The 24,092-nt window shown below is 42.8% G+C and overlaps 1 pseudogene; it reads right to left on the bottom strand.

Moving 5' to 3' along the window:
- Positions 1-5,653: 5,653 nt before the first annotated feature.
- On the bottom strand, positions 5,654-22,316 carry LOC147915425 (butyrophilin subfamily 1 member A1-like; annotated as a pseudogene).
- Positions 22,317-24,092: the final 1,776 nt, after the last annotated feature.

Here is a 24,092-nt window from a genome sequence, read left to right as displayed (position 1 = left end):
CAGTGCTGCCAGTGACTGATGGGCTCGTCTCACATTTTTCAGGACATTCTTATCTGGAGGGTTGCTGAGCATCTTCCTTCACCCTCTGTGCCTTATTTGTGCTACATTTGTATTTTCATGTGTATTTGTTTCTACTCTGTCCACGGGATTCTGTATTCTCTGAGGTTCGACTCTGGATAGGCTGTGAAGGCTGTTTCCATAAGGTATCTTTGGGACAAACTGGTCCTACTCATGGCGTTGGGCTGTCATCTCAAGATGGTGACTAAATCTCCTAGGGTTTTGATGTGACTCTGGGTGATGGAATTTGATTATATTGCAACAGTTTGAATTTAGGCTCTGTGGTAGACATTGCTGGTTGCTTGTGAAATATCAATTCCCTGCTTCTTCTTAGTAATCAAACCCAATTTTGGGTGGTCCTGTTATGTGCCCATCCCCCTTATCGAAAGAAGAAACCAAGGGACTAAGTTTGCACCAATGATTTATAGGTAGAAGTTGTTTTGTTGTGTTTCTCAAGAGAGGTCCATACTCTTCCTATTTCCTCCTTCCTTTTTCCTAGAACAAGTTCCTTGGAGCTGGAGTGCAGGGACAATCATGTGACCATGAGGCAACCTTGAGAATGGAAGCCACATGCTGAGATGGCAGAGAATAAAGACAGAAGGAGGGTGGGGCATGGATGCATCTCTGAGCTGCCAGACCAGCTCTGAACTACTGTCCTCTGAATTTATTTTCCATGAAAGGAGATCAAACCCATGGTTTGTTTAAGCCAGTGATACCTCTGGTCTCTTTCAGCAGTAGCAAAACACAATTCTTCCCTCCCTACCCCTGCTATCAACAGTTTATCATGAAACTTTTCAAACATAGAACAAAGTCAAAACACTTTTTCAGTGAATTCCAAATGTACCTACTGTCTAAATTCTACACTGAATATGTTGCTGTACTTGTTTTTTTCTAATTTATCCTTCTGTTTATCCCCCATCCACACATTTAATTATTTCAATCTATTTATTTATTTATTTATTTATTTATTTATTTATTTGATGTCTTTTAAAGTAAGGTGCAAACATAAACGCACTTTTCCCTGGATACTTCAGCACACCTATCACATAGAAGAACAAAGTTCTGAAATGCTTGAGGCACCAATCCTGTGTTTGTAACATAAATGTAGGAATAGCTTTCAGTTGTATGTACTAAAATGATCAGTGGAGTATTTTTATCTGGGTATCTCTAGCTCCTAAATGCCTCACCATCCACAAAGATACTGACAGTCTGGCCCCAGGTACCTGGCCACTCCTAGTAAGAGTTAGGCTACCTCTAGGAGGCTGTTTCAGCAGGAGGCTCCAGGAATGCTTCTGAGGAACAGCTTGAGACAGGGACAAGCACTACCTCAGGGCCCTTCTGTCCATTCCCTGGTATCTGCTGAGAGAAGTGCTCTCTTCTCCACTGATACCACAAGAAGGGGATCGATGTTCTGGATGACCTGTAGGATGTAGGGCCCCACAATCGCGTGAAGAAGAGCAGGCATAAAATCAGTTGTGAAGGAAGCTGTGGAGAGGCATGGGTTTGAGTTCAGAGACAAAATAAAACAAGAACATGGGAATTACATTACAGAAAGGTGAGAAAGTAAAAATTAGCTCAGAATGTAGCAATCTTCCTGCCTGTCATCAGGCTGGGATATCAAGACATATTTGATGAAGCAAATGACATAGCTAACAGAAATAATATTTTTCCCAAGGTCATGCTGCAGCTGCAAGGGGGCAAAACAACCCCCTTCTCTGAGTACTTCCTGCTTTCTTACTCACTGAGAAACTTCCTTTGAAAAATTCGCAGTCTACTTTCATTCTTTTGCACGTTGCTGTCCAGTTTTCCCAAGAGCATTTTTTGAAGAAACTTTCCTTTCTTCATTGCATGTTCTTGGCTTCTTTGTTGAATATTAGTTGTTTATTATCTTCCAACACACAAAAAATTAACTCAAAATGGGTTAAAGACTTGAATGTAAGACCTGAAACTGTAAAACTCCTAGATGAAAACATTGGCAGTATTCTCTTTGACATCAGTCTTAGCAGTATCTTTTTGAATATCATGTCTACTCAGACAAGGGAAATAGAAGAAAAAATAAACAAGTGGGACTACATCGGACTCAAAAAAGCTTCTTCATGGCAAACGAAACCACCAACAAAACAAAAAGGCATCCAACCACTGGGAGAAAATATTTACAAATCATTTATCTGACAAGAAGTTGATTTCCAAAATATATAAAGAACTCATACAACTCAATGACAAAAAAACAAACAACGTGCACAAAAAATTGACAAAGGATATGAATAGAGATTTTTCCAAAAAAGATATACAGATGGCCATTAGGCACATAAATTTATGTTCAACATCACTAATTATCAGGAAAATAAAAATCAAAACTACAATGAAATATCACCTCACACCCATCAGAATGACTATATTTAATAAGGCAAGAAATAACAAGGGTTGGAGAGGAGGTGAAGAAAAGGGAACCCTCATACACAGTTGGTGGAAAGGCAAACTGGTGCAGCCACCATGGAAAAAAGTAGGGAAATTTTTCAAAAATTAAAGAAGAAATGCCATGTGATCCAGCTATTCTTCCACTTAGTATTTATCTAAAGAACACAAAATCAATAATTCAAAAAGATTTATGCAACCCCTATGTTCATGACAGCATTATTCACAATAGATGAAACACGGAAGCAAGCCAAATGCCCATCAATGAATGAATGGATAAAGAAGATGTGGTATATATGTATAATGGAATACTATTCACCAATAAAAAAGACAAAATCATGTCATTTGTGATAATCTGGATGGACCTTGAGGATATTATGCTAAGCGAAATAAGTCAGAGAGAGAAAGACAAACATCGTATGATTTCACTCATAGTGGAAGTTAAACAAATACATAGATAAGGAACAGGTTAGTGGTTACCAGAGGGGAAGGAATCGGGGGAGGGTGAAAGGGGTAAAGGTGCATAGATCTATGGTGACAGATAAAAACTAGACTATTGGTGGCTAACATAACGCAATCTATATGGAAACTGAAGTATAATAATGTACCCTTGAAATTTACACAATGTTATAAGCCACTATGACTCAATAAAATAATTTAAAAATAAAAATACACAGTCTATCAAAAGCTTTGTTGCTGGAAATTATATCAGTAAGAATGAACCATTCCATTCCTGTCTGGAGGCTCTAAGTTACCTTGACCCAGAAAAGTAGCCTTGATTTCCAACCTAGATGCTGAACTTCAGATAAGGGGATTCTGGGCACAATATTTGTATCCCTTAACTTTATAGTTTCCAAGGAAATAGGGCCCCAAATCTACTCCTCATTCATGCCTTACATGAAGCCCTGGGAGAGAAATGCATGTGAAAAAGGGCAAAAAATAATTAATTAATTCAACAAATTTTTGTTGAGAACCTACCATCTAGTTGGTATCAGGCAATGAACTTAAAATTGGTGAGGAGAGGGGGCATAATGGAGGAGTTAAACCACAGACTCTCAGACCAGGTTGCCTGGGTGAGCTTTACTGGTTGTGTGACCTTGGGCCAGTTACTTATTCTCTCTGTGTCTTAGTTTCCCTATCTATAAAATAAAGATAATAGCATCTGCCTTTTTGGGTTGCTGTTGTGAGGATGAAATGAGATTGATACGGGCTCAATATGAGGTTGACATAGGGGAAGACATATTGTAGAGGGGAAACCATATTGTGACTTGGAATGACCTCTGATTAACTCTAGACTTTACGGCCCCTCCCAGCTGCTATAAGTTTATAACTTTGTTCTTTTGAGCTCCTTAGGAATGTGATGTGTTGACCCCCAGGCAGAGACTCTATGCTGAAAGCCATCATCAATGACAACAGAAAGATCAAGGCGTTGCTCCAGTCTCTGATGTATATCCTGTAAAACAAAAGACTGCCAGGAACTAAGACCAGATGGACGCACCCACCCTGAGACCAGATGCCTTCACCTGGTAATCAGACAGATGCTCGCACCCTGGGACCAGATGCCTCCCCCAATCAGAGACCAGCCCTCTATATAACTGGCCTATAGTCTTTGTTCTGTAAGATGGTTCTTTGAGAAGTTAGTTGGCCATCTTGCCCCTTGCTAGCAAGCTGTAATAAATTGCCCTTTCTTTTCCACCATCTTGCCTCTTGACGATTGGCTTTTGTCTCACGTCAAGCACATCGTGCCCTTTGTGCCGTAACAAGATAATTCAGGCAATTTTCTTAGAACAGTGTTTCAAACAGAATAAGCCATAAAAATGTATCTTAAGTAAAAAGTAGATTTGGTCCTCCTTCTTTGAGCTGATAGGTTGGAATTTTCCCTGGAGGAGAGTGAGATGCCTGGGATTGATGCTGAAAGAATGCAAAACTGAAGGGTGGGCTTCTACTGTTAACTTTAGGAGATGAGCCTGAGAGATATCAAAATGTATGCAGAGACTTCTTTCCTGTAGGAAATAGATAGGTGTGTGTATATACTTAATAACAATTCAAGTCCCTTTTGTACAGCAATTGCACTTTCAAGAATTGATTTTAATGACAAATGCCATTTGGAAATGTATTCTGTGGAAGTGACCAGAGCTATGTAAAATGATTGACAAACAAAGATGTTTATAGCAGCATTATTTGTAACGCAAAAGAAAGAAAATCATCTTCATTATGAATAATATAAGATTAGTGTCATAAAAGAAGCATGTCATTTGACAATATAGATAGTAAGGTACAATTTTCATTAGAAAAACTGTGTGTTTGTGTATTTCTGTATGCATAGAAAAAGGTTAAAGAAGATTCACTTAACTGTTGATGATGTAAAACATTTTAAAGTTATGAAGTTATTTAGAGAAAGGAGCAGTAAACCAATTCACAAAATGGAAAAGAAATCTTGAAAAATATGGGGTGAAAACTGTCACTGAAAGGGTCATTGAAATTGCTTGATAAAGAATGACTGGACTCTCAGAGGTGGTAGGATGTGGCATTAGATGTAAGAATGCTGAATGTGGCATCAAGTCCCAGACCAGCAGGTGACCTGAAGAAGTGACTTTTCTCTGTGCACTTTCTTTAGTATCTCCAAGGGTTGCATGTGAGTTAAAATGAAATTCAAGTCTATTCATGAAAGACTTGAAAACCCAAAGCCCCTTCCAGATCCAGCTTCCTGCTCCTGTTCTGTTCTGCAGGCATTCAAGACAACCACTGCTTGTGGGCCTTGGCCTTTCTTTTCTTTATGAGGATCCAGGAGATCAAGGTCAGAGATCACTCTCCAGGTGACTAGTCTTTAGTCTATCCATCAGCATTTCTTTTCTCTTGAGGTTACTTTTTCAGTTTCAGGCTCAGGTGGCAACACCAGCCAGACTATTTTAACAAGATTCTATAGGGTTGCATCATCCTTTCTGGCCTTCTGTACCACTCCGCCCTGGAGCATTGTAAACTGTCCCCAGCCTTTATCCAGTCCCCTGGAGGAATGGGAAAGAAATGGTTGCAGCTCTGAGACCAAATTCAGAGGGGCTCCACCTCCACCACTGGCTCTGGTGGAGCTCTGGGGGAGTTGTACCTAGAAGCAACTCCTCAACCCCAGGTCCCAGTTCTTCCCTGGAGGTTCAACTAACAGCAAGTCTGGGAACTGATGGCCTCAGGGGCAGATGGTCAGAGGGGTTGGGTGATAGAACCAGAGGCAGAAGAAAGGCCACATAGGCCCAGAGAAGGAAGCCTTGGGGAAAGTGAGGATGTGGGACCCATCAGCCATACTATAGAAGGAGACATCTCCAGCCTCATAGTCCAAGAAGATCCCCACCCTGCTGTGGGGCTTGCTAAGGGAGAGGAGAGTAAGGGGAGGTGAGGGCCTGATACTTATTAGCATACAGTTCCAGGGCCCAGAATTCATTTTGAGGTGACTCTATGATTCCCCACATCCTTTCCATGATTTCACAAACCCCAAGCTCCCAGTAACTCCTGTCACTCACTTCTACCTCCCAGTAATGTCTCCCTGAAGAGAAGGACTTGTGGTCCAGCACACAAGGGTCAAGAAAAAACCTTCCAGGTTTTTCAGGGAGATCTGGCCTTGTATTTTTTCACCTCACACTTTGGCAATCTTCAGTCAGAAAGAGTTTAAAGTAGGCAGCGTTGGATCCAGAATCACATTAGCTGCATCAAGACCAACCGAAAAGAGAGAGCCAGGTCAACTCTAGCATCCCAGGGCCTTCAGTGACTGTGAAAAAGGGGAAAAAGAAGCTGACCGTAACCCATGAAGTCCCCCTCCTTCTTCCTCAAAACAGCTAGAGTGATAAGCATCTCCCCCAATGTCCTCAAGTACAGGTTTCAAAGAGCCACTGGCAGAGCTCAGAAACTTTTGCAAGTAAGAGATAATCCAGATTCCTGAAATCTGGAGGTCCCAGGTCCAGATTTCTGTCCAATCAGGAATCCCCACTTCCCACCCCATCCTCTCCTCTCCCACAGCATTTTGTACAAATCCCTCACATGTCCCTGCACCGTTATTATTTGTGTCATATTTCTCTCCTCCACTAGACTAGGACTTGAGAAAGCAGAGACTATGTGTGTTCATCACTGCATTCTCATTGTCTAGTGCTGTCAGTCCCTGGCTCCCAAGTGGTGCTTAATAATGTTTGTAGAGTGAAGGAATGGGGCAGGTCCTGTGGAGAGCCTTCAGCCCTCCCTCTCTGTCACCTGAAGCCCCAGGGGATCATGGGGAAGGCTACAGAGCCAGAGCTTTTTGGCCAACTCTGTAGGATCCCTGATCTAATCAATACCCATCTTTAACAGACTTTCTCAGAATCTCATAGCTTAGAAGAGTCATAGGAGAGAAACTGTTATGTGTTCACCAATCCCTAGTCCCTGTCCTCCTGTGAACACAGCCAGCTGACATTTCCCAGCCTCTCTTGGGTACCCAGGACAAGAGTTGGCTCCTTCCAGGTCTGGACCATGAGAAACCTTCTGCACAGTGTTTCCACCACTTTTGCCCCATCTGCTGGCTGAATACACAGAAGGGTGAGGCCCTAGAAAATCTGTGTGGAGAAGAGTTCTCATCTCCCCATATGATCTGTCCTGAACCCTGAAGACATGGGGAAATACACCTTATTATGTTCACCTAATGAGACGGGGTTGTTTGTTACAACAGTTAGCCTACCCTGACCAATACAAGCTATGAATGAAAGTCAGGTCCTTTTACAGGCTGTTTTTGTGAACAGCTTTCCCATGTGCTGGATACTGAGGACTCACAGATGCTAACACACAGTCCCCGCCCTGTCAAGGAACTCAATCTTGAGATAAATAAAGAAGCAAATAATATCACTTCAAAGAGAAAGTCTATAAAATCCTGTCAGTTCTTCCTTCTAAAACCCCTCAAATCTGCCCTGTATTTTTTTCAGAAAACCTTTTTTAATTGATCACTTTTCTCTTAAGTACGCTTATATAGGAGTCAGTCTCTAAAGTCAAACTATCTCTTTGGCGGTTCATCTGGAGCCCACATCCCAGAGCCAAGCCCCTCTTCACTGGCTCAGGGTTTCCCTGCCAGGTAGAGCAGTAAAACCACTCTAATCCTCACTATGTCTCTGATTTTTTGTTTTCCATCAAGTTCAGCAGTCACCTTCATTTTGTCAAATCCAATCGTCAATTGTCAGTTCCCAACTTACTCAAATTCTCAGTCACATTTGACATATACATTTCCTCTTCCTTGATATAATTTCTTTCCTCAGATTCTGGGTCACATACCCTCCTGGGATTTTCTTCTTATTCCATTGATTACTTTTTCTGAGTTTCCATTTCTGGATCTTCCTCTTCCCAACCTCTGAATGTACTTTGAACTTCTGTTCTTTTCTCTCTGAACACTCACCTTAAGGAATCTCCTCCAGTCCCAGGATTTTAAATACCACATGTGCACACATAACTCCCAATTGTCCAGTTCAGGCATCTTCCAGGCACGCCAGACGCTTACATCCAGTTGCCTCCTTGATTCTAGTTTAAAAGAGAACTTTTAATTTCCTCCTAGAAATTCCTTATCATTCCACCCAGTTGCTTGAGCCAAAAACTCAAGCAGGACCTACCAAATGGACTTATCAGTAAGTCTTTTTCAAATCTTCCTTCAAAAGATATCTCAAATCCAACAACCACATTTCACTGTCTCTCTCAAAGCCACCATGATATCTTGCCTGGATTCCTGCTATAGTATCCTAACTGACTTTCTTGCATCCCATCTTCCTATAATCTATTCTCAACACAGCAGCAGCCAAAGTGATATTAAAAAACATAAATCAGATGCTGTCACTCTCCAGCTCTAAAGTCCCCAATGGTTTCCTATCACACTTAAAATAAATCCAAAGACATCACCATGGTCTGAAATACTTTCCAGGACGTGGCCCCAGCTTATCTCTTGCACCATAACTCCTATCATCTCTAGGCCCACTCAAACTGCCCCTTCCAGGCACATGGGCCTCCTTCCAGTTCCTCAAACACTCTGGATCTTTTCCACCTTGGGATCTTTGTATCTGCTCTCCACTCTGCATGGAACAGAAGAAGCTCTGGGTCTTAACATGTTGATTCCTTCCCATCCATTGTATGTTGCCTTAAATATCATTTCCTTAGAAGGACCATTCATGACCTCCCTCCTCTATTAATTCTTCCTCCTTCGTTATATTTTCCTGTATCTGGTAAGTTTTCTTCATGGCTTAGGAATATGAAAAGCACTTAGTAATTACATATTGCATAAATGAGGTCATAACAAGAGAAAAACAGTACATTACAAAGGATTAGCTGATTCAGAGCAATTCAGGTAAAGTAGAAGATAGAGTCTAGGGCCACTTAGAGGGAAGAATTTATAGGATTGGCCAGCCGTTTAGAATGGGATGATAAAGAAAGAGGAGATTTGAGTGACTGAAGTTCTTGCTTCTGCAATTGAGTAGATAATGGTACCATTAATATAAATACCAGAGAAGGAAAAAGAGAAAGAGTGAATTGGAGAGTTTGGGAAAATATTGAATTTAACTTGGTCAGCCATGGGATAATCCCAATAGATGAATTTTAGGATTGTGGTGGAAGCAAAACTTGGGAAAGAAATCAAGATATGAATGTGGGAGTATCCACATATGTGTTCCCCAAGGTGTATGTAGAGTGACATATGTGTGTCACTGTAGAGTGACAAGTGGATCCAATAACCCCTGGGGAAAATGTACATTTATGAGGTAGACAGGGAAGAAGAGTTAGCATGTCTTGATTCAGAATTAATCAGGTGTGTGACCTTGAACAAGTTACTTGAAATTACTGGGCCTTTTTCATGTTAAGGAGAGGGGATCAGAGTAGATCTGTTCCAACTCTACAAAATATGAGCAGGGTAGTGTGGGACCATATGTATCCCGGTTTGTACCCCAGTGTTACCACCCCCTGGATGTATGATTTGGCACAAGGTTTTTATTTTCTTTGTGGATTAATCTCCTTCATTGTAAATGGACATAATAATAGTAACTACCTCTTAGGGCTGTTGTGAGGATCAATAGACCTGTGCCTGGTGTATGGTAATAGCTGCTTAATAAAAGTTAGATATTTAAAAAGACAATTTACAAGATTTTACTTATCCCTCCTTTCTAGGGTTCTCTATGGGGGAACCAACAATGAAGTGGTCTCTCTGTTCTGAGGAGAGAGGCGCTTAGGTGGACAGAGTTGCTGGGTCTCCTCTAAGATGCACATAATCCACTTGACATTGCATGTCATTTGAATGGAGGCTTTCTAGTTATATCCTTAGGCCTTTGGTTCTGAAAATGTTGAAGAGTAGAAAAATCCAAGTGGGTGGGGAGGGCTTTAAGGAGGAGAAAGATTAAAAAAAAGTCTAAACTGTTGGAAAGTAAAAGGTGCAGGTGCTGAACTGGGATGGGGCAGAACTTGGTCATGATGCTGCGTGAATCTTCCCTGGGTCTCCCTCCGTGGCCCACCCCACCAGGCCACTGTTTGGAGCTGAAAGATAGAGAAAGAACACTAAGATATTTCCTTATAGGGTTTTGGGCTTGAGATCTTAGGAATGAGATGGCCACTTGCCAGCATAGGACAGGGCTTTTCTTCAATCTGCAACAGAATAAAGAGAGGTGAGCACTCCCTGGCTAATGCCAGACATTACTTAGCCTTTTCTGTACCCTGGCTGACTTCTCTTCCTCTCCTTGATGCCATCTTCAGTCATCTCCAGCACTTGTCTGGCTGCCTCGCCTCAGGTTCTTCACAAGGATAGCGTCCAGAGAGAGGGAGGCCAAAGCAAAAGGACTCTTCTATTTAACCTTCCTGGTTTCTGACCATGGGTTTAGACTTCACTAGGAGCTCTTTACTCATCTCTTCTCATTTCGTAAATTAGATGGCTTTGTGTCTCAGTATCTGAAAGGCAGCAACATGCGCAAACTCATGTCAAGGCTGCCGTTATTTGGAACACAGCCCTGGACTCCGGACTGGATTCACCCTTCTCTTCAGAGTAATTATGGTCCACTCATGCCCTTGGTCAGGCACATGATCCCATCTTCTCTTTCAATTTTTCCAAGACCCAGTGCAGTGTCCTGCATGCAGTAAGTGTGTGAACTGCCTGGAAATCTGTCTCTTTTATTTATCTAGCCTTAGTAGGAAGCATCTATTTCTCATGGTTAATATGTCACCTCTTGCTGCCATTAGAAACTCACAGGAACACAAAATTTTTCACAGCTTTACCTGGGGAGCTGCTCTTGTGTTTTAGGCACTGTGGTTTATAGTCTACTAGCTCACAGTTTTTCTCTCTTCTCCATATATTGTTATCCACGACTCATTAACCATGAAATCCAAAGCCAGTTAATTAACTACTCATTGTTTCTTCTTCTGTAGGGTGTGGATAAAACCAGTACTTGCTTCTTGAGTCATCTGGGGAGGACTTAGAACAGCACCCATGCATATTAACCCTCCATGAATGTCACTGTCCTCCATTTTGAAAGGTTCATTCATGACCCTCGCACTTGACTCCCAAGTCTACCACCCCAGGAGACAGCATCATCAGGTGGGTGCCATGAGGTTGGGGTTTTAACCAAAAGGTGAAGGGGAACCTCTGAAAAGTTCAACATGAGAAAATGTGTACTTTGAAGATAGCAATAGGGCAGGTGTAGAGGGAGATGGGAGGCAGGGGCACCATTTACCAGTATTCTCTGGAATGATGCCTCCAGGGATTGCAAAATGTAGCTAGTCCTTTTCAGAAAGCCAGATGGCAGGAGGCAGGAAGAGCAAGTACAAACCTGCTGCAACACTCCAGGGAACAAATGATGAGGGCTTGATGCAAGGCCCTGGCCTTGGGGTCAGAAAAGAGAGGAGTGGATTTGATTACTACTATTAATAATAGCTAATACTTATATAGAACCTACTATGAGCCTGGCATTGTTCTTCAGGCTTTACACGTATTAACAACACAAACAGGTAGATACTCTTATTTTCCACATTTTATACATGAGCAGTCCAGGGAGGTTAAATATCTCACTCAAGGTTACACAAATGGTGACTGGCTGAGCTGGGACTTGAGTCCAGGCAGTCTGGTTCCAGAGTCTGTACTCTAAGTACTAAGCTGCACTACTTTAAAGGAAGTGCAAACAGCAGGACTTGATTGTTAGTCAAATGTGGTAGATGAGAGAGAGTGAGAGGAGTTGAAAATGACTCTTGGGTGGTGTTGTTCACTCAGATAAAAGAGGGAGGGCAGGGTTGATGTGCTGTTAGTTTTGGATTCACTGACCATGAGATGCATTCAAGGCCTCTAAGGGAGGGGTCCAGTGAATACTGATCTCAGGGAGTGGGTGGGGCTGGTGCCAGCCATCGAGGGCCGGTGGGGTAGGGGTGGTCAGCTTACAGGGTAGAGCCCTGAAAATGGATTGGACCCAGTAGGGAATGTGTGTAGTATGAAAATAGAGCCCAGCACCAAAGCCTGTAGAATATCAGCAGTTATGGAGCAAGAGGGGCAAGAATTCTGAGAAGTAGCTCCCCAGGAACAGGGAAAGAACCAGGAGAGGGTCCTGGGAATAGATAAGGCAGATGCCAAATTAGGGAGAATGACCTACTCAAGGTGGTCTATGAAGAAAGGATAGAGAAATGCATATGGGTTTAGTGAATGGGAGCTAAAATTGCAGGAACCATTTTTATGATGTGGTAGAGGAAGGTCAGTCATCCTGGCAGACAAGAGAGTGGAGGCCACACATGTATTCTTTTTGCTGTCACCTTGCTTGTGTGGAAGTAGAGCTCTAGAGAGAAGTGAGAGGAAGCATATTGCCCAGGGAAGGGAGGAGGAAGGAACTGGTGAAGATGGGAGATAACTTGTGCTTGTTCTAGCTTGTTGTGTGGCTGAGGACTCCAGGGTGGCCCCCCATGGTCACCACTCTTGTAGTTCACCCCCTTGTGTAATCTCTTCCCCTTGACTGTGGGCTGAACCTGTCACTTGCTTCTACCCTATAAAATATGCAAAGGTGATGGGCAGTCACTTCCACAATTACACAGTTTGTACAAGAATCTGTCTTGCTAGCTGGCCCACTCTAGAGGCTCTCTCTCCCCTCTTGGATTTGAAGAAGAGAGAAGTCGTGGTGGGAGGCCCACATTGCAAGGAGCTGAAGTTGGCCTCTGGGAATTGAAAGCAGCCTGCAGTAAACAGCCAACAAGAAGTTGGGGCCCTCTGTCCTAAGAAAATTAATTCTGCCAACAACCTGAGTGAGCTTGGAAGTAGATTCTTTACAGGTGGAGATTCTAGATGAGGTGACCACAGCTTGGCTGACACCTTGACTGCAGCCCTGGGAAACCCTGAGCAGAGGACCAGGCTCAGCAGTGCCTGGACTTCTAACCCTCAGAAACTGAAATAATCGATGTGTGCTGATTTAACCTACCAAGTTTGTGGTCATTTAGACAGCAATAGATAACTAATGCATAAGGATGGAAAAACAGACAGTGGGATCAATGATGAAGATACAGAAGAGCAAAAATATAATTTATATCTCTAGCCCTGACCACCTGCGTGGCCTGCACACTTGGTTATCCAACTGCCTACTCTGCCTCCCCACTTGGATCATAATAGGATCTTCAACCTTGACATACAGCCAAAATGGAACTTCCAATTCTGTGCACCTCCTCCCCTTGCCCCCACAGCCTGCTTCTCTCTCAGTTTCCCCATCTCAGTAAATGGTAAAAGACTCCATCGTTACGGTTTCTTAGGCCTAAGATCCTGCAGTCACCCTTGATCCACTACTTTATTCACACCCCACATCTAAGTCCATCAGCAAAGCCTTTTTACTCTATCTGAAAAATAAATCCAGCCCTGACCGCTTCCACTGCTCCCCTTGGTATAAGCCATTTTCTTCTCTTGCCTGGATCTCTGCAGTAGCTCCCAGCTGGCTTTCAGGTTTCTATCCTGCTACCCCTCCCTACAGCCCAGTCTTGGTTTAGCATCTGAAGTAACTTCTTACAACATAAGTCAAATCCAGTCCCTCCTCTGCTCAAAACCTGTCAATGGCTCCCCTCTCAGAGGCAAAGCCAAGGCCAGATGATGGTGTTCAAGGCCAAGCCCCTCTGAAACTCTCCCCTTTGATTTTCCTGGTGATTCTCTGTCCTCTAGCCACACCAGCCTATGTCTATTCTTCACAGATGCCACACATGCTTCTGCCTCTGGGCTTTGGCTCTGCTGTTGTCTCTACTTGGAATGCTTCTCCCCAAGGGGGTGCTGTGGCTTGCTCCCATACATCATCACCACCCTATTTTAAATTGCAACTTCCAACGCAATCAATATTCCTTACTCTAATTTATTTATCTCCTTAGCATTTATCATCATATGCCACACCAAGTATTTTACTATTTATTTAGTTTTCTCTCTGTCTCCCTCCACTGTAAGGTAGGTTCTTGGTGAATGGGGAAAGTCTATTTTGTTCACTTCTGTGCCCCTGGCATGTATAATAGTTAACAGGCACATAGTTACTGCTCATGGATCTTTATTGAGTGAATGAATCAATGAATGAATGGGCTGAATAGAGAAGCCCTGAGGGAAGCTGGAGAGCAAAGAGTCCAGGATGAGGGTGAAGAAATAGCCTCAGACAGGAGAAAGGACATGCACTCTGTTGAAATCAGAGGAAACAGATCAGGAGGGGCAGGTGCAGGTGGTGGGGCAGGATGTTTGGGACCTCCCTCTGCTATCTTCTCTCTGAGGTGGGGGGTTGACTCAGCACCAGAGATATGGGGGAAGTTTGTGATGATGAGGATAACGGCTAATGTTCACTGATCACAGCTATATGCTATGTTCTGTACTGGGTCCTCTCCACACCTTGTCTCATTCCCTAACATCTGCACAGAGTGGTAGGTTTAATTAGCTGAATTTCAGAGTTTCAGAGAGGTTAAGGAACCTGTCCCAGTTTGCCAGAGTAATAGGATAAACAGGGGTCAAGCAAGTGTGTTGAACCAGCAGCAGAAATGGCCACAGAAACGGGAAACTGAGCGATGCATTTGGGGCGCTGCAGGAGGTGTGGTCAGGCCAGTGCAGGGCAGCACATGACAAGGAGTGTCCAATGATGGGGCAGACATAGGAGGACTGGATCACTGAGTGCCTGCAATGCAAGGATAAAACTTCTAGGGACTGGACTTTATAGTTTAGGGTAGTATTTCTTCAACTTTGTTGTATAAAAAAATTTGCTTAGACAAAAATTAATTTCTAGAATACATCTGAAAATATGTCTTCAAACCTTGAGGGAAGCAATTTGAAATTTCAGCATTAAAAGTTAAAATCTGTCAGTAGGAGTTCATTTGTTGCTGATGTGACTATAAACATAGCATTTAGCTTGCAAACTGGAACCACTCAGTGATAATTGATCACAAGGATGTTAACCAGGTGATAGCGAGTCTGCTTAGGTTGTGTTTGTTTAGATTAAAGGTGACATTAAGACTGGGGCTGGCCTGGTGGCGTAGTGGTTAAGTTTGCTCGCTCTGCTTTGGTGGCCTGGGGATCTCAGGTTTGGACCCTGGGCTCAGACCTATGCATCACTTGTCAAGCCACGCTGTGGCGGCATCCCACATATAAAATAGAGGAAGATGGACACAGCTGTTAGCCCAGGGCCAATCTTCCTCAGCAAAAAGAGGAGGATTGGCAATAGATGTTACCTCAGGGCTAATCTTTCCTACAAAAAAAAAAAAAATAACATTAAGACAATTTTTCAAAAATATTTGAAAATTATTTTATAATTTTATTTATTTATTTTTTTCCCTCAACTATCTTTTGCCCAGTAGATAGTTGTATGTCATAGGTGCACATTCTTCTAGTTGCCGTATGTGGGACACGGCCTCAGCATGGCAGGAGAAGCCGTGAGTCGGTGCGCGCCCGGGATCCGAGCCCGGGCTGCAGGCAGCAGAGTGCGCACTTAACCACTATGCCACGGGGCCGGCCCTGAAAATTATTTTAGAATTTACAAATCTGCATAGCATCCTACACCCCACTAACACAGCAGAAAACAATGGGAAGTCACAGGAGATTTGAGAGCTCAGAGGAATGTAACAAGATTTTGTTTAAGGAAGTTTACTCTGAAACTATAGACTTTGGTCAATACTGTAATAACTTTTTTTTTTTTTTCGGTGAAGGAGATTGGCCATGAGCTGACATCTGTTCCCATCTTCCTCTATTTTGTATATGGGATGCCGCCACAGCATGGCTTGATGAGCGGTGTGGAGGTCCTCACCCAGGATGCAAACCTGTGACCCTCAGGCCACTGAAGGGGAACTTGCAAACTCAACCACTGTGCCACACAGCCTGCCCTGTAACAACTTTTAAAAAGCGATGAGTTGTTTATGCTGGCTGTTTTTCAGATTTCTTGTCTGTTTCCTGATATTTATTTGAACTAAAAGTCTTAAGAGGGAAAGGATAGCAGTAGCTCTTGGAGGAAGGGAAGCAGAAACCAGAGAGGTAGAGTGGTTTGTTGGTGAAGCTGTGAAGAGAAGGGTTGTGGTAAACTGAGTCCCAGGGATCTGTGATAAAAGAAGAGAGAAAAATTGGAGGAGGAGGTCCATGCTAAGAAGGGGCCCCAGGCTATGCAGTAGAAAGGACTTGCCCTGAGGGGCAGGAGGGAAAGGAGCCCACAGCGGTGGGTTGTGGCAGCCTTGAGGAATCAAGGGTGCACAGGAGGAGGAGCAGGCTGACAGGAAAGGATGTGGAGTTCAGTTTTGGACACAGGTTTAAAAAATCTTTGGGGCCTCCATGAGGTGTGAGCCAGAAATATTGAGATTATATGGTTTAACTCCAGATGGTGTAGGAGTGAGCAAGGCCTCAGAGGGAAAAATCAGGATAAAGGCACATGTTACACAAGGCTAATAAGATCTTAGATTAAAAACAAAAATTCCAGTTTACTGACCACCCACTTTCTGGGCTTTTCTCCAGCCTGAAGGAGATATCACGAGATAAATGGCACTTGAGAAAGTTTCAAATGGTACACAGAGGAGAGGGAAGCACAAAACTTCCTGATCTCTCTTTGGAGTTTCTCTGCTAAAGGATAAGAAGTTAATTAGTACCAACCATATCAGAAGACCCAGGTCGACAGGGCAAAGGGGCCTCTGGGAGACCCCTTCCTGGGCTGTGTGTGCAGTGAGTCCTGGGAGCTGTCCCAAAACTAGGAACACTGGGGCACAGTCAGGTCACAGGTGGGGAAGGAAATGGAGCAGTGTTGATGGTAGTGAGTGAGGAAGGACCTCATTAAAAATCTCAATTAAAACATCCCCTGATCCTCTTCAACTTTGCCCTCTCCCTTTCCCTCTGTCCAACATCCTGTTCCACAGTCTTCTTTGGACCTCACAGCCTCAGTCTTCTGATTGCTTTACCTTTAGTCTGGCACTCTCACTCTTTCTCCCAGTGAAGTTACCACATGAAGCCCAGAACACCCACGAGGAGAAGTCCCAGAAGAAGCAAGAGTGAAGTCTGAGCTGCCGCCAAAGGCAAGTCCTTCAGGAGGAGGGTGCCTGAGCTTGGCCAAAGCACCAGAAGTCTTTATTCTGCCCCCAGAGTTTATTTGCCCAAAGACAGTAACATAAAAGGGATAATATGGTTTTCTTGTTTTCCTCTTGGGCTTTCCCTCATACTTACCTCACAGAGAATGATCCTTGCCCATCTCCCCTTTGTCTTTCTACTTCCCCTGTCTTCTAGTACCTCGAGTTGAGTGATATGAAATGTTTGTTCTCTGGAGTTTGTCAGAGTTGGGTGACAGGAGCAGAAAATCCTGGGTCAGAGGCTGGAGCAGAAGAGGCTAGGCATGGAGGTATACAGAAGACCCCTCTCCCCGCCTGCAGAGACGGGCTCAGTTGCAGAGACAGCAAACACTGACGCTGAGACCGGAGAAGGACAAAGCCAGTGAGGCAACAAGACACAGAAATAGGCATGTGTGTGGAAGTAGCAGAAGCCATGGTGGAGAGCTGCCACAGGAAGGACACACAGGGGGCCTGGGAAACATAGCACCAAGTCTACGGGAACCTTCTTGACCCTGGATAGGGCCGTAGGCCGGGTAACGTTTTATAATCTTCCTTCTCAAAGTTCTAGGTTAGAGTTTAAAGCAGATAAGTTCATTCAATAAGCATGCAATAAGTGTGCCAGGTATTGTCTGAGGAGGTAGGGTGCAATTAAATAGAACACAGTTCCCGCTGGCCAAATTTTCACAGCCAAGTCCTTCAAACAGCAAATAATTACCATTCAGTATGTGCTGGAAATCATTCTAAGTGGTTTATATAATTGTGAACTCCTGACTCCTTGCAACAATCCTAAGAGGTAGGCAGTTACCCTCATCACCACTATCCTCATCATGCTTATTTTACAGATGCAGGAAGTGAGGCAGAATGAGATTAAAAACTTGTCACACTTAGCGAAGAGTGACTCTTTCTAGACTTTGAAATTAGGATATTGGATCGCAGAGTCCTCTGGGGGCCAAATGGCACCAGCTATATTAATGAGGAGCAATGTGTTGGTGCTGTGATAAGGGGAGTGATGGGAGAGGCCAGGGAGACTTCTAGGAGGAGACGGCCTCTGAGGTGTGACTTGGAGAAAAAGAGAGAGAGAGTGGCGAATACAGATAAAGCCCAAGTTAAAATTTGAATTTCGGATGAATAATAAACAATTTTTAACATGTTTCCCAAATATTGCATGGGACAAATTTAAAAGGGCATCCTGTATTTTTATTTGCTAAATATGGCAACACTACCCATCAGTCAGGTGTTTCCTTGTATAAAGACTGCATGTCAGGGTCTGAGGGTGTGGAGAAGATGAGACTGTAGAGCCAGATCAGGGCAGGTCATAGAAGGCCTTGTATGCCATGCTTAGCATTTTATACTTTATTCTCATGGAAAGATTTAAAAGGAGAGGGGATTAGAGGCCCAGATTAAATGTGTGCTTTATGAAAGTCTCTCTCAGGACAAGGAGGAAGGATAGTAAATGAAACAGGAAGCAGGGAAACTATTGTAACAGTTCCAGGGAGAAATTACAGTGACATGGACAGAGGCCAGGGGGCTGAAGAGGAGGGGCAGTTCCAAGAGGTAGTAAAGAGAAGGAAATAGGGCTGGCTTCCTAGGGGTGTCACCTGTGCAGTTGCATGGAACCCTGCACTCAGAAGGGCCCCACATGTGGTTTAATGCTCTGCTGTTGCATCTTGAAATTCTTAATAATTTTATCTTTGAACTTGTGCATTTTAAAAATTAAGATACAATTGACACATAACATTATTTTAGTTTCAGGTGTACAACATAATATTTTGATATTTGTATATATTACAAAATGATCGCCACAATAAGTCTAGTTAACATCCATCACCACACATAGTTACAAATTTCTTTTCCTTGTGATGAGAACCTTTATGATCCACTCTCTTAGCAACTTTCCAATATACAATACAGTATTATTAACCATAGTCACTATGCTGTACATACCATCCCCGTGACTTATTTATTTTATAATTGGAAGTTTGTGACCTTTGACTCTTTTCATCCATTTCACCCACCCCATAACCCCTGCCTCTGGCAACCACCAATCTGTTCTCTATATCTATGAGTTCAGGGTTTTTTTTTTTTTTTTTTTAGATTCCACATATAAATGAGGTCATACACTTTTTTGTCTTTCTCTTTCTGATTTATTTCACTCAGCATAATGAGGTATATCCACGTTGTTGCAAATGGCAAGATTTTCTTCTTTCTCATGGCTGAATAATACTACATTGTGTATATGTATGTGTATATATACCTACACCACAGTTTCTTTATCCATTCATCCATTGATGGCCACTTAGATTGTTTCCATATCTTGTCAACTGAAAATAATGCTGCAATGAACGTGGGGGTGTATGTATATTTTCAAGTTAGTGCTTTGTGTTCTTTCGATGAATACCTGGAAGTTTAATTGCTGAATCATATGGTAGTCCTATTTTTAATTTTTTCAGGCACCTTCATACCATTTTCTCTAGTGTCAGCACCAATTTACATTCCCACCAACAGTGCACAAGGGCTCCCTTTTCAGCACATCCTCATGAACACTTGATATGTCTTGTCTTCCTGATCATAGCCATTCTAACAGGTGTGAGGCAATAATTCATTGTGGTTTTGATTTGCATTTCCCTAATAATCAATGGTGTAGAGCACCTTTTCATGTACTTGTTGGCCATCTGTAGGTCTTCTTTGGAAAAATGTCTGTTCAGTTCCTTAGTCTGTTTTTAAATTGGATTGTTCGGGTTTTTGGCTATTGAGTTGTACAAGCTCCTTAAAATTTTGGATCGTAACCCCTCGTCAGGTATATGATTTGCAAATATTTTCTCCCACTCAGTATGTTGCCTTTTCACTTTGTTGATGGTTTCCTTTGCTGTGCAGAAGCTTTTCAGATCAATGTAGTCCCACTTGATTATTTTTGCTGCTGTTGCCTTTCGTTTTGATGTCCAATTCAAAAAATCATCTCCAAGACCAATGACAAGGAGCTTACTGCCTATGTTTCCTTATAGGAATTTTATGGTTTCAGGTCTTACGTTCAAGTCTTGAATTCTTTTTGAGTTAATTTTTGTGTATGGTGTAAGATAATGGCCTACTTTCATTCTTTTGCATAAAGCTGTCTGGCAAACTTGTGTTTTTTAAGTGAAATGCAATGAACCAACAGAACGTGTTCATAAGGAAAGGATATATGCCCAATACGTTTCCACTGTTCCTTGCTACTCCATTCACATATAGTATTTGTGATGCTCCATGAGCACAGATTTCCAGTGGAACCATATGTGTGGGAATTCAGCAAAACTGAGAGTGAGTAAGCAAGTTACATCTATGACTGAGTAAATAGGGATGTTGACAGTCCCTGGAGGTCATGCTTCCCCTTTGAACCAAACCTTGCTTCAAATGAAAAAGAAATCAATGGAGTTCTAAGCAGCACAATACTATCATATCATTTTGTGTGTTACTTCCCTGTGTTTGCTACCATTTATGCTAAAAATGATGATATAGAAGGTAAAGAAAAGATAGAGCAACCTCTAGTTCCTTTTCCTTCCAGTCCTTCCTTGCTTATTAATGAGCCAAAGATAGTGTTGGTAGAAGGTACACATACCAAGAAGAGAAACAACAGTTGAGTTAGTTTTGTGCAGAGTTTCCACTGTTCTGGTAAGAATGGAATACATGTACAAGCTATAAAATACAAATTATGCAGGTTTAGTGATTCCACACATGAGCTAAATGTTCTTATATTAGCATTTAAAACTAACATTGCACATTATAAAGATGAATAGTAAAATTCATGGTAACAATTAAAAATGCAAATGTTTCTTTACTTAGAACAATAATAACTAGGAAATAAAAGCCACTATGACAAGTCCAGAGAAAGAAAGAGAGAGACTATAGAAGAAAGACAAAAGCTTTATATTTCAGTACTTTTAAAAGCATTTGTTCCTCCTTTTTGAACAAGGGGCCCCACATGGTCATTGTGCACCGAGCCCTGCAAATTATGCAGCCAGCCACGGATAGAAGGGCAGCTGCTAGAAGTAGAGTAGAGAGAATAAGTTTTCTGGCATGATCCCAAGGTCTTGATTGTTGACTAACATGAGCGCCACTGCTGGGTCAGTGGAGGCAGGAGGAGGAGCAGGGGGAGATAATGATGGCAGCTCAATAAATGTTGCGTTTGAGGTGCCTGTGGGACGTTTAGACAGACATACCAGACAGACGGAGAGCAAGTCCTGGGCTTGAGAGAGGATGGGTTATCCGCAGAAGGGACATCATGACAACGGCCAAGATCATGCAGGGAGCAGTCAGAGAGAGAGAGAGGAGCTCTGAGGAGAAGACCTCAGATGAAATGGGGAGCAGTGAGGAAGGCCGAACCTGATGTTAGGGCAAGACTTGCCCACAGCACTCCTGGAGCAAGAAATATCATGTTTCTTAATTTTTTAAAACAAATTAAATTCTGTCCTATGATCTCATTTGAAAGATTGGCAAGAATCCCTCTATCCAGGCATTTTGCACAGCTCCATGTTCCTCTGCTGGTGGAGCAGCACTCTCGAGGTTTACACAGTTTTGCAAGCTCCTTTGGTTTCACAGTTTTGCTACCAAGCACCTTGGCTGGGAAAGGAAAAATGTCTAGGCAGCCTTCTTGCTCATTGGCCTGCCCACCTCTCTTGCTGTCCATCTTCTGTAGGCATGAGAGGTGGATTTAGAGTGATGCAAATAAAACTCAATTTTCAGAGTCCCGTCCAAGGGCCTGTCCTTAATATATATGCATAATTTTGTATATTTTCCTTAAAGTGTGTCTTAAAATTATATAAGTTTCTGGGCCTAGGAAGGCACATATTTTCCCCAGATGCTGCATAACTTACACACCAAAGCCCAACACAAACTGACAAGATCATGTGCTCTAGGCCTGGGTGTCTTGATTGCAACGTGAATGTTACAAAATTCCTCTGATGTCATTTACATCAGAGCTACCTAGGGAGGGGATACCAATCCGCGGAAAGTGAGGAAATCTTTTGAGATATGACCTCCCTGAAGGAAGGTTGCTATTTCTATATATTCTAGAACACGTAGGGTATTAGTATTGATTAATGTTTTGCTAGCTGGTGCAACAAATATCTTCCAAATTGTTGGAGGCTGAACACAACAGTAACTGAGTTCTTGCTCACATAATTGTCAATGCAGGTGCTCCTGGCTGGCAGGCAGGTTTCATGGGTGTGACTCTTTTCATCTGACTCCCCATCCCCAGAGCACAGAGTCCTCTGCATGTAGCCAGAAAGAAGGATGAGAAAGTGGCCACCTCCTAAAGGCTTTGGCCCAGAGGGGCCCACTCACCTTCCACCCATATTGCATTGGTGAGAAACAGACTATGGACCCATCTGGATGCAAGGGGTGCTGGGAAATGTATTCCCTGGCTGGACAACTAATTACCAGTGGTAACTCTATATTATGGAAGGAAAAAACATGAATTTTTGTGGACAGTTTGGTTTTTCAGCCTCAGTGGAGAAAGCTGTTATTCAGACCACACATCAAGAACAAATCTCACTTTCTGATTACATTGGGAAAAACAATTAAATGTTGCAGACAATCTCTTCTGCTTTGCTTTTGATTTTTTCTGTGGGGTTACTGTTAGCCAAAAGAGAGGTGCTCTCCATAAATATTAGTCTCAGCTCCAGGGATGGTAATTTCTAACTGACAAAGTCAAAACACTTGTAAAGGCTGCTCCAGGCTCTGCATGAAGCATATACCTTTAAACCCTATTTCTGTTTCTTTCAAAAAACTGAGACCAATTTGTGGAATTAGAGAAATTTGACTTCAGGATATCCAGTCTCCTCTTGGTACTCAGTTTCAGATGCCCAGGGCCTGCTGACTTTGTAACCCTATCCCTTATCAGACAAGCTTCTGCAAGGCAAGGCCCTTATCTATCTCATATTTGGATACTTGAAGGAATGGAGTTAGTGCCTGAAAGACAGGGGTAGGTGCCCAAACTGTTGGCTGAATAAAAAGAGAGAGAGAGAGAAATTATCATCATTATTTACTTTAAAAACTCGTTGGCTCTACTTCTTTTCCATTGCATTTGAAGTCTTTTCTTTCTCATTGTGGAGTAAAATGCTATTTCCTTTCTTAAACGGACTTCAGGCAATAGGAAGCAGGTGGTAGTCTTCTGCTGCAAGGGAGTCTTCTCACCCCCTGGATTATCCTTTATCCAAATCCTGCCCTGGAGTTAATCGTGTTTTCAACACTTTCCCTTTGGGGGAGGGAGAGTAAGATCCGTTCCTCCTCATGTTCCTTCCCCACCTTCATGCTTAGCAAGGTGATTATGCTGCTCTGATGCACAAAATGGGGAACCCCAGACACAGCCAAAATAGTCCCCCAATCAATCAGTGTCAAAAAGTTATCATTATTATAAGAAAAATAATAATGGTAATAACATTTACTCTGTACTGGGTGCATGTGTATTACACAGGTTTCTATTGCAATCATACCTCAAAACAAACATCAAACATGTCAGGATATTATATCAACATTTAGTTTTCTCTTTCATAGGTCTGCAGTGTGACTGGAGAGCAGCTGGTCTGGGGTGGGCTCACCTGGGCTTGGCTGACTAGGTTGGAGTCCAGGCTGGTGTTTGGGTTCCTGTCAACTCCAGAGATCTCTTTATTCTGAGACCAGGATCTACAAGACATGTGCTTCTCTCAAACGTGACAGATGGCAGAAGCAAAGGAGCCAAGGCAAACAATGAAGCATACTTAGAGCCTCTGTTTCACTGACATTCCATTGGCTAAACAAGTCACATGGCCCAGCCCAAAGTCAATGAGGAGTGGACTGCAAACACTCATGGCTGACAACAGGAGAACTGGGGACAGTGAGCCTATCCACCACAGGAGAGAGCTCTGACCACAAAGGTAACATGTGCTAAACACAGAAAACCAGAAATATACACACACACATACAGACAAGCCTACAGAGCATACATAATCCCACCAAACCAAAGGAAACACAATTTAAATACTTTTCTCCTAGTCTCCCACCATCCACCCAGACCAGATGCTTAAGCCAAAACCTAAAAGCCCAAGCCTCCGTCAGCAAGTCCTACCTCCAAATAAATCATGAATCCATTA

The sequence above is a fragment of the Ceratotherium simum genome, chromosome 13 (genome assembly GCF_057802395.1).
Source record: "Ceratotherium simum simum isolate JZ-2026a chromosome 13, ASM5780239v1, whole genome shotgun sequence".
Classification (NCBI taxonomy): Eukaryota; Metazoa; Chordata; class Mammalia; order Perissodactyla; family Rhinocerotidae; genus Ceratotherium; species Ceratotherium simum.
Note: the sequence above shows the minus strand (reverse complement) of the source record. Positions and strands in the feature narration are given on the sequence as shown.